Below are 6,649 nucleotides of genomic sequence, written 5' to 3'. Positions count from 1 at the left end.
GGCGGTACTCGATCTGTAGCTCGAGATGCCCATAACGTGGAGGAGATTGGAGTCAGCTTACGGATGATCTTCGAGATGTTACAAGCCCAGCAAATAGCGATAGCTCAGTTGTAGAGCCAAACTCAGGTACAAAGCAGGTCGGAGCCCGATCCGCTTCGGGAAATCACCCACAGAACGGAGCCAGCCATAGTGAAGTCAAACGAGCAAGAATCGGGGACTACTCCCGAAATTACTAAATTGCTCGAGGAACTCACAAAATGAGTCGAAGACAACGATAAAAAAGTAGAAATATATAATTCCAGGGTCGATCAGATCCCGAGAGCTCCACCAATTATAAAAGGGCTGGATTCGAAGAAATTCATCCAAAAGCCTTTTCCCTCGAGTGCAGCCCCAAAACCAATCCCCAAAAAATTCCGTATGCCCGAAATTCCCAAATATAACGGTACGACCGATCATAATGAAAACGTCACCTCTTACACGTATGCCATCAAGGGTAACGATTTGGAAGACGACGAGATCGAATCCGTATTATTGAAAATATTCGTAGAGACCCTCTCGAAGGGAGCAATGATTTGGTATCATAATTTGCCCCCAAATTCCATCGATTCTTTTGCCATGTTAGCGGATTCGTTTGTAAAGGCACATACTGGTGCCATAAAGGTTGCAACAAGGAAATCGGACCTCTTCAAAGTAAAGCAGCGGGGTAATGAAATGCTGAGGGAGTTCGTGTCCCGATTTCAAATGGAACGCATGGAATTGCCACCGGTCACAGATGACTGGGCCATCCAACCTTTCACCTAAGAGTTGAAGGAGAAAAGTTCAATAGCATCACGTCGACCGAAGCAAAATTTGATCGAGTATCCAGCAATATCTTGGGCGGATGTACACAATCGATATTAGTCAAAAATTAGGGTCGAAGACGACTAGTTGGGATATCCTTCTATATCCATGAACCAGAACAGGACATCTATTAAAACTAGAGGGATATCGACAGAGAACGAAGGTCGAACAGAGATCGATATCAACCGTACGTCGCAGATCGAATGAACAATGGCTCAGCGTGCAATTCCGCTCGGAACAATCGAAAGAGTGATCGAGGAAAATATTCTCGGGGGCTTATGAGCAAGAGTGGCTTCGATAAATATGGCGATCCTATAGAGGCACCTCGGCTATCGGAGTACAATTTCGACGTCGACGCATCGAGCATTGTATCGGTGATCGGAAGAATCAAAGATACTAGGTGGCCAAGACCCATGCAAACCGACCCTTCCCAAAGAAACCCGAATTCGATGTGCAAGTATCATGGCACGCATGGCCATAGTACTGAGGACTGCAGACAATTAAGAGAAGAGGTATCCCGCCTATTCGATGAGGGCCACCTTCGAGAGTTCCTCAGTGACCGAGCTAAGAATCACTTTAGAGAAAGGGATGCCAGCAAAAAAGATAAACAAGAGGAACCTCCGCATATCATTCATATGATCATCGGTGGGGTCGATACTCCACAGGGACCCGTGCTCAAGTATGGCTAGATACCGGCCACAGGGGAAAAACGAACTCGAGGTTATGTACCCGAGGGCACTTTATCATTCGGAATTGAAGAAGCCAAGGGCATCCCTCAACCTCACAATGACGCTCTGGTAATTTCTATCCTATTAAATAAAGCTCAAGTTAAGCGTGTTTTAGTGGATCCAGGTAGATCTGCGAATATCATCCAATCTTGGGTAATGGAGAAGCTCGGTTTGCAGAATCAAGTCGTGCCCGCAGCTCGGGTCTTGAACGGTTTCAATATGGCCAGTGAAATGACTAAAGGGGAGATTACTCCACCGGTGAATGTAGCTGGAACCATCCAAAATACCAAATTCCACGTAATCGAAGGGGATATGAGGTACAATGCCCTACTCGAAAGACCTTGGATCCACAATATGAAGGCAGTGCCTTCAACCCTCCACCAAGTAATGAAATTTCTTACGTCGGACGGCATGAAAACAGTATACGGGGAGCAACATGCTGTGAAGGAAATGTTTGCGGTCGATGAAGTAACACTGATACCAACGCTATCGGTCTCGGAAAGATCGAGCACTAAAGATAGATGAAAAACCAAATAGCAATCACAGCCATCAGTCTCGACCGAACCGATGGAACAGGAAATAGAGGATGACGAGGAAGAGTTTCTGACACCTTGAGCTTTCATCATCCCCGAAGACTCCGATGCCACCAAATATACGATCAAAGAATTGGAGCAGGTTATATTAATCGAATATCTACCCGAGAGAAAGGTATACCTGGGAACAGGATTGACCCCCGAACTCAGGGAAAAACTCATTCAATTTCTTATCGATAACATAGATTGTTTTGCTTGGTCCCATTTAGACATGGCAGGGATCCCACCGTCGATAACACCGCACCAGCTGATCTTGGACCCTAGGTTCAAACCGGTGAAGCAAAAAAGAAGACCTCAGTCCAAGGTAAAACACACATTTGTAAAGGATGAGGTAACTAAACTTCTCAAAATAGGGTCAATTCGGGAAGTAAAATATCCCGAGTGGTTAGCCAACGTAGTTGTAGTCCCTAAAAAGGGGAACAAACTTAGAATGTGCGTAGATTATAAAGATCTAAACAAAGCATGCCCCAAATATTCTTTTCCACTACCTAGCATCGATCGCATGATCGATGCCACAGCCGGCCACGAGATCCTTACTTTTCTCGAAGCCTACTCCGGGTACAATCAAATTCGAATGAACCCGGAGGACCAGGAAAAGACTTTATTTATCACCAAGTACAGAACCTATTGCTATAATGTAATGCCATTTGAGCTAAAAAACAAAAGAGCTACTTACCAACGCCTAATGAATAAAATGTTCGAAGAACAAATAGGTAAGTCGATGGAAATTTACATTGATGACATGCTAGTTAAGTCCCTGCGTGCAGAGGACCATTTGACTCATTTGCAGGAAACATTCAAGATCTTAAGGAAATACAACATGAAGCTCAACCCCGAGAAATGTGCTTTCGGGGTTGGATCGGGCAAGTTCCTTGGTTTCATGGTATCGAATCGGGGAATCGAGATCAACCCCAAAAAAATTAAGGCCATCGAAGGCATCATCATCGCAGATAGCGTGAAAGAAGTGCAAAGGCTGACCGGGCGGATAACTGCCTTAGGCTGATTCATTTCGAGGTCATCAGATCGAAGCTACAAATTCTTCTCTCTACTCAAAAGGAAGAACGATTTCGCCTGGACCCCGGAATGCCAACATGCACTAGAACAATTGAAGTGGTACCTATCGAGCCCACCACTACTTCACACTCCGAGGATAGATGAGAAGATGTACTTATACTTGGCGGTATCAGAAATCGCGCTAAGTGGCGTCCTAATTCGAGAAGAGTAAGGTACACAGTTTCCTGTTTATTATGTAAGTCGGACCTTAGGGGAAGCAGAGGCTAGATACCCTCACTTAGAGAAATTAGCACTTGCACTAATAAGGGCCTCTAGAAAGTTAAGACCATACTTTCAATGTCACCTTATATGCGTTTTGACCACTTACCCACTTCGCAATATTTTGCACAAGCCCGAACTATCGGGTCGATTGGCCAAATGGGCCGTCAAACTCAGTGGGTACGATATCAAATATCAACCCCGTACGACCATCAAGTCCCAAATTTTAGCGGACTTCGTGGCCGATTTCACGCCAACCCTCATACCCGAAGTTGAAAAGGAACTCTTGTTTAAATCGGGTACGTCGTCGGGGGTTTGGACCCTCTACACAGATAGTGCTTCAAATGTGAAGGGGTCCAGTCTTGGCATCGTACTGAAATCTCCCACAGGTGACATTATTAGACAATCCATCAAAACCACTAGGTTAACTAACAATGAGGCCGAGTATGAGGCCAAGATTACAGGTCTCGAGCTAGCTAAAAGCCTTGGAGCAGAAGTCATTGAAGCCAAATCTGACTCTTTACTAGTGGTGAACCAAGTAAGCAAAACTTTCGAGGTTCGAGAATATAGGATGAAAAGGTATTTAGACAAATTACAGATAACTCCACACCGTTTCAAAGAATGGACCCTACAACATGTGCCTCGAGAACAAAACTGTGAGGTCGACGCACTCGTAAATTTGGTGTCGTCGGTCGAGGAAGATAAGATCAACTCGGGGACTGTCGTTCAACTCTCGATATCTGTAATCGAGGATGGATATGCCAAAGTAAATTCCACGAGCTTAACCTGGGATTGGAGGAATAAGTATATTGAATATTTAAAGAACGGAAAACTCCCATCAAACCCTAAAGAATCGAGGGTTCTACGAACCAAGGCTGCTCGATTCACGCTGGTTGAAGATGGATCATTATACAGCATTCGACAGACCACTGGCGGTATGATTGGGACCAGGAGACACCGATTATGTTTTATGAGAGGTCCATGAAGGCACTTATGGAAACCACGCCGAACTATTAATTCGCAAAATCATCAGAGCAGGGTACTACTGGGATAGCATGGAGAAGGACACTAAGGAGTTCGTTCGAAAATATGATAAATGTCAAAGGTTTGCACCGATGATCCATCAAACCGGAGAGCAGCTTCATTCGGTCATTTCTCCATGGCCATTCATGAAATGGGGAATGGATATCATCGGTCCTCTACCATCGGCCCCAGGTAAAGCTAAATTCATTTTGTTTATGACTGACTATTTCTCTAAATGGGTTGAAGCACAGGCGTTCGAAAAAGTGAGAGAAAAAGAGGTTATAGATTTCATCTGGGACCACATTGTGTGTCAATTTGGGATATCAGCAGAAATAACATGCGACAATAGTAGACAGTTTATCGGCGGTAAAGTGATGAAATTCCTCGAAGACCATAAAATAAAAAGAATATTGTCTACACCATATCATTCTAGCGGGAACGGACAGGCCGAATCAACGAACAAGATTATCATCCAAAACATAAAGAAAAGGTTGAATGAAGCTAAAGGAAAGTGGAGAGAAATTTTGCCTGAAGTCCTTTGGTCATATCAGACAACATCTAAATCCAGTACAGGAGCAACCCCATTTTCCCTAGTGTATGGCTCTGAAGCTCTTATTTCGGTCGAAGTCGGGGAACCAAGCGCAAAGTTCCGACATACATCGAAAGAATCGAACTACGAGGCAATGAATACTAGCCTTGAATTATTAGATGAAAAATGAGAGGCGGCACTGGTTCGAATGGCTGCACAAAAATAACGAATCGAAAGGTACTATAATAGAAGAACCAACCTCCGCCATTTCAAGGCCGGGACTTGGTCCTAAGGAAGGTCACCGTCAACACTCGAGATCCTAATGAAGGGAAGCTCGGCCCAAATTGGGAAGGACCCTATAAAGTCCTCGATATAGTCGGGAAAGGGTTTTATAAACTTGGAGCAATGGATGGAAAACTATTACCAAACAATTGGAACATATCGCTTCTTAAACGATATTACTGTTAAGCTATGATTTTCTCCTCTATCGTCTATATACGTATATTCGACACTAACTCATTGCAGGAATTCGACGAAAAACATCAAGACCTCTGGTTTCAAAGCACGCGTTGTACTCTCTTTCCCTTAAGTTCGGCTTTTATCCCAAATGGATTTTTCTGGCAAGATTTTTAATGAGACAACAACTATGTGCTACCCGGGGACAAATCAATAGTATCCGAGGCTCCTTCATAATCAACCTTTAATACTGGGGGGCTACCAAGAGAATAAATCAAGTTCGGCAGAAGAAAGTTGCTCCATATCAAATTCATGTCAAACTAGGGTCTTGATAGAGAAAAGTGTAAGGGCCAAATAGTCAAAACGAACCATGCCCACGTAGTTTTGCTCGAACTCTGGCACAAGATACAAACACATGTGTAATGACTTATAAAGGAGAAATTATTTTTAAGATATCTCACACCATCAAAGGGATTTTTGATACAAGCGATCATAAAAGGCCTCGGGGCTAAGATATTCTGAGTTCGAGTTCGAAACAATCACTCACTCAATTATTAAAGCCTAAGGGCTATCTTACTTCGAGTTCGAGCAATCACAAACTTGATCATAAAAAGCCTACAGGCTAAGACATTCTGAGTTCGAGTTCGAAACAATCACTCACTCAGTTATTAAAGCCTAAGGGTTATTTTACTTCGAGTGCGAGCAATCACTCATTCGATCATAAAAGTCTATGGGCTAATATACTTTTAGTTCGAGTTTGAAATAATCATTAACTCAATTATCAAAGACTAAAGGCTATCTTACTTCGAGTTCGAACGTTCACTCGACTACTAAGCCTGTGGGCTACTTTTATTTTTCGAGTTCGGGCAAGTGCCCACTCGACCACTAAGCCTGTGGGCTACTTTTATTTCGAGCTCGAGCGAACACTCACTCGGCCATAAAGGCTACGAAGGCCAAATTCTATGAAATCACCTAAATCCTCATGAAAACATCCGCAAGGCATGAATGAAATCTTCACGAAGCAAATCAGTAAAAGAAAAAGATATTGGTATAGATATACAAGGATGATTTACATAAATAAATGCAACATAGAAGAATCTAAGGGCTAAGCTTCTGGGTTATCATCGAGAGCGGTCTCTTCTCCACCGGGCTCCCCCAATCTTCAGACCCGCTCTTGCTACCATTATCATCATCATCATCTCCATCGA

The sequence above is a fragment of the Nicotiana tabacum genome, chromosome 24 (genome assembly GCF_000715075.1).
Source record: "Nicotiana tabacum cultivar K326 chromosome 24, ASM71507v2, whole genome shotgun sequence".
NCBI lineage: Eukaryota > Viridiplantae > Streptophyta > Magnoliopsida > Solanales > Solanaceae > Nicotiana > Nicotiana tabacum.
Note: the sequence above shows the minus strand (reverse complement) of the source record.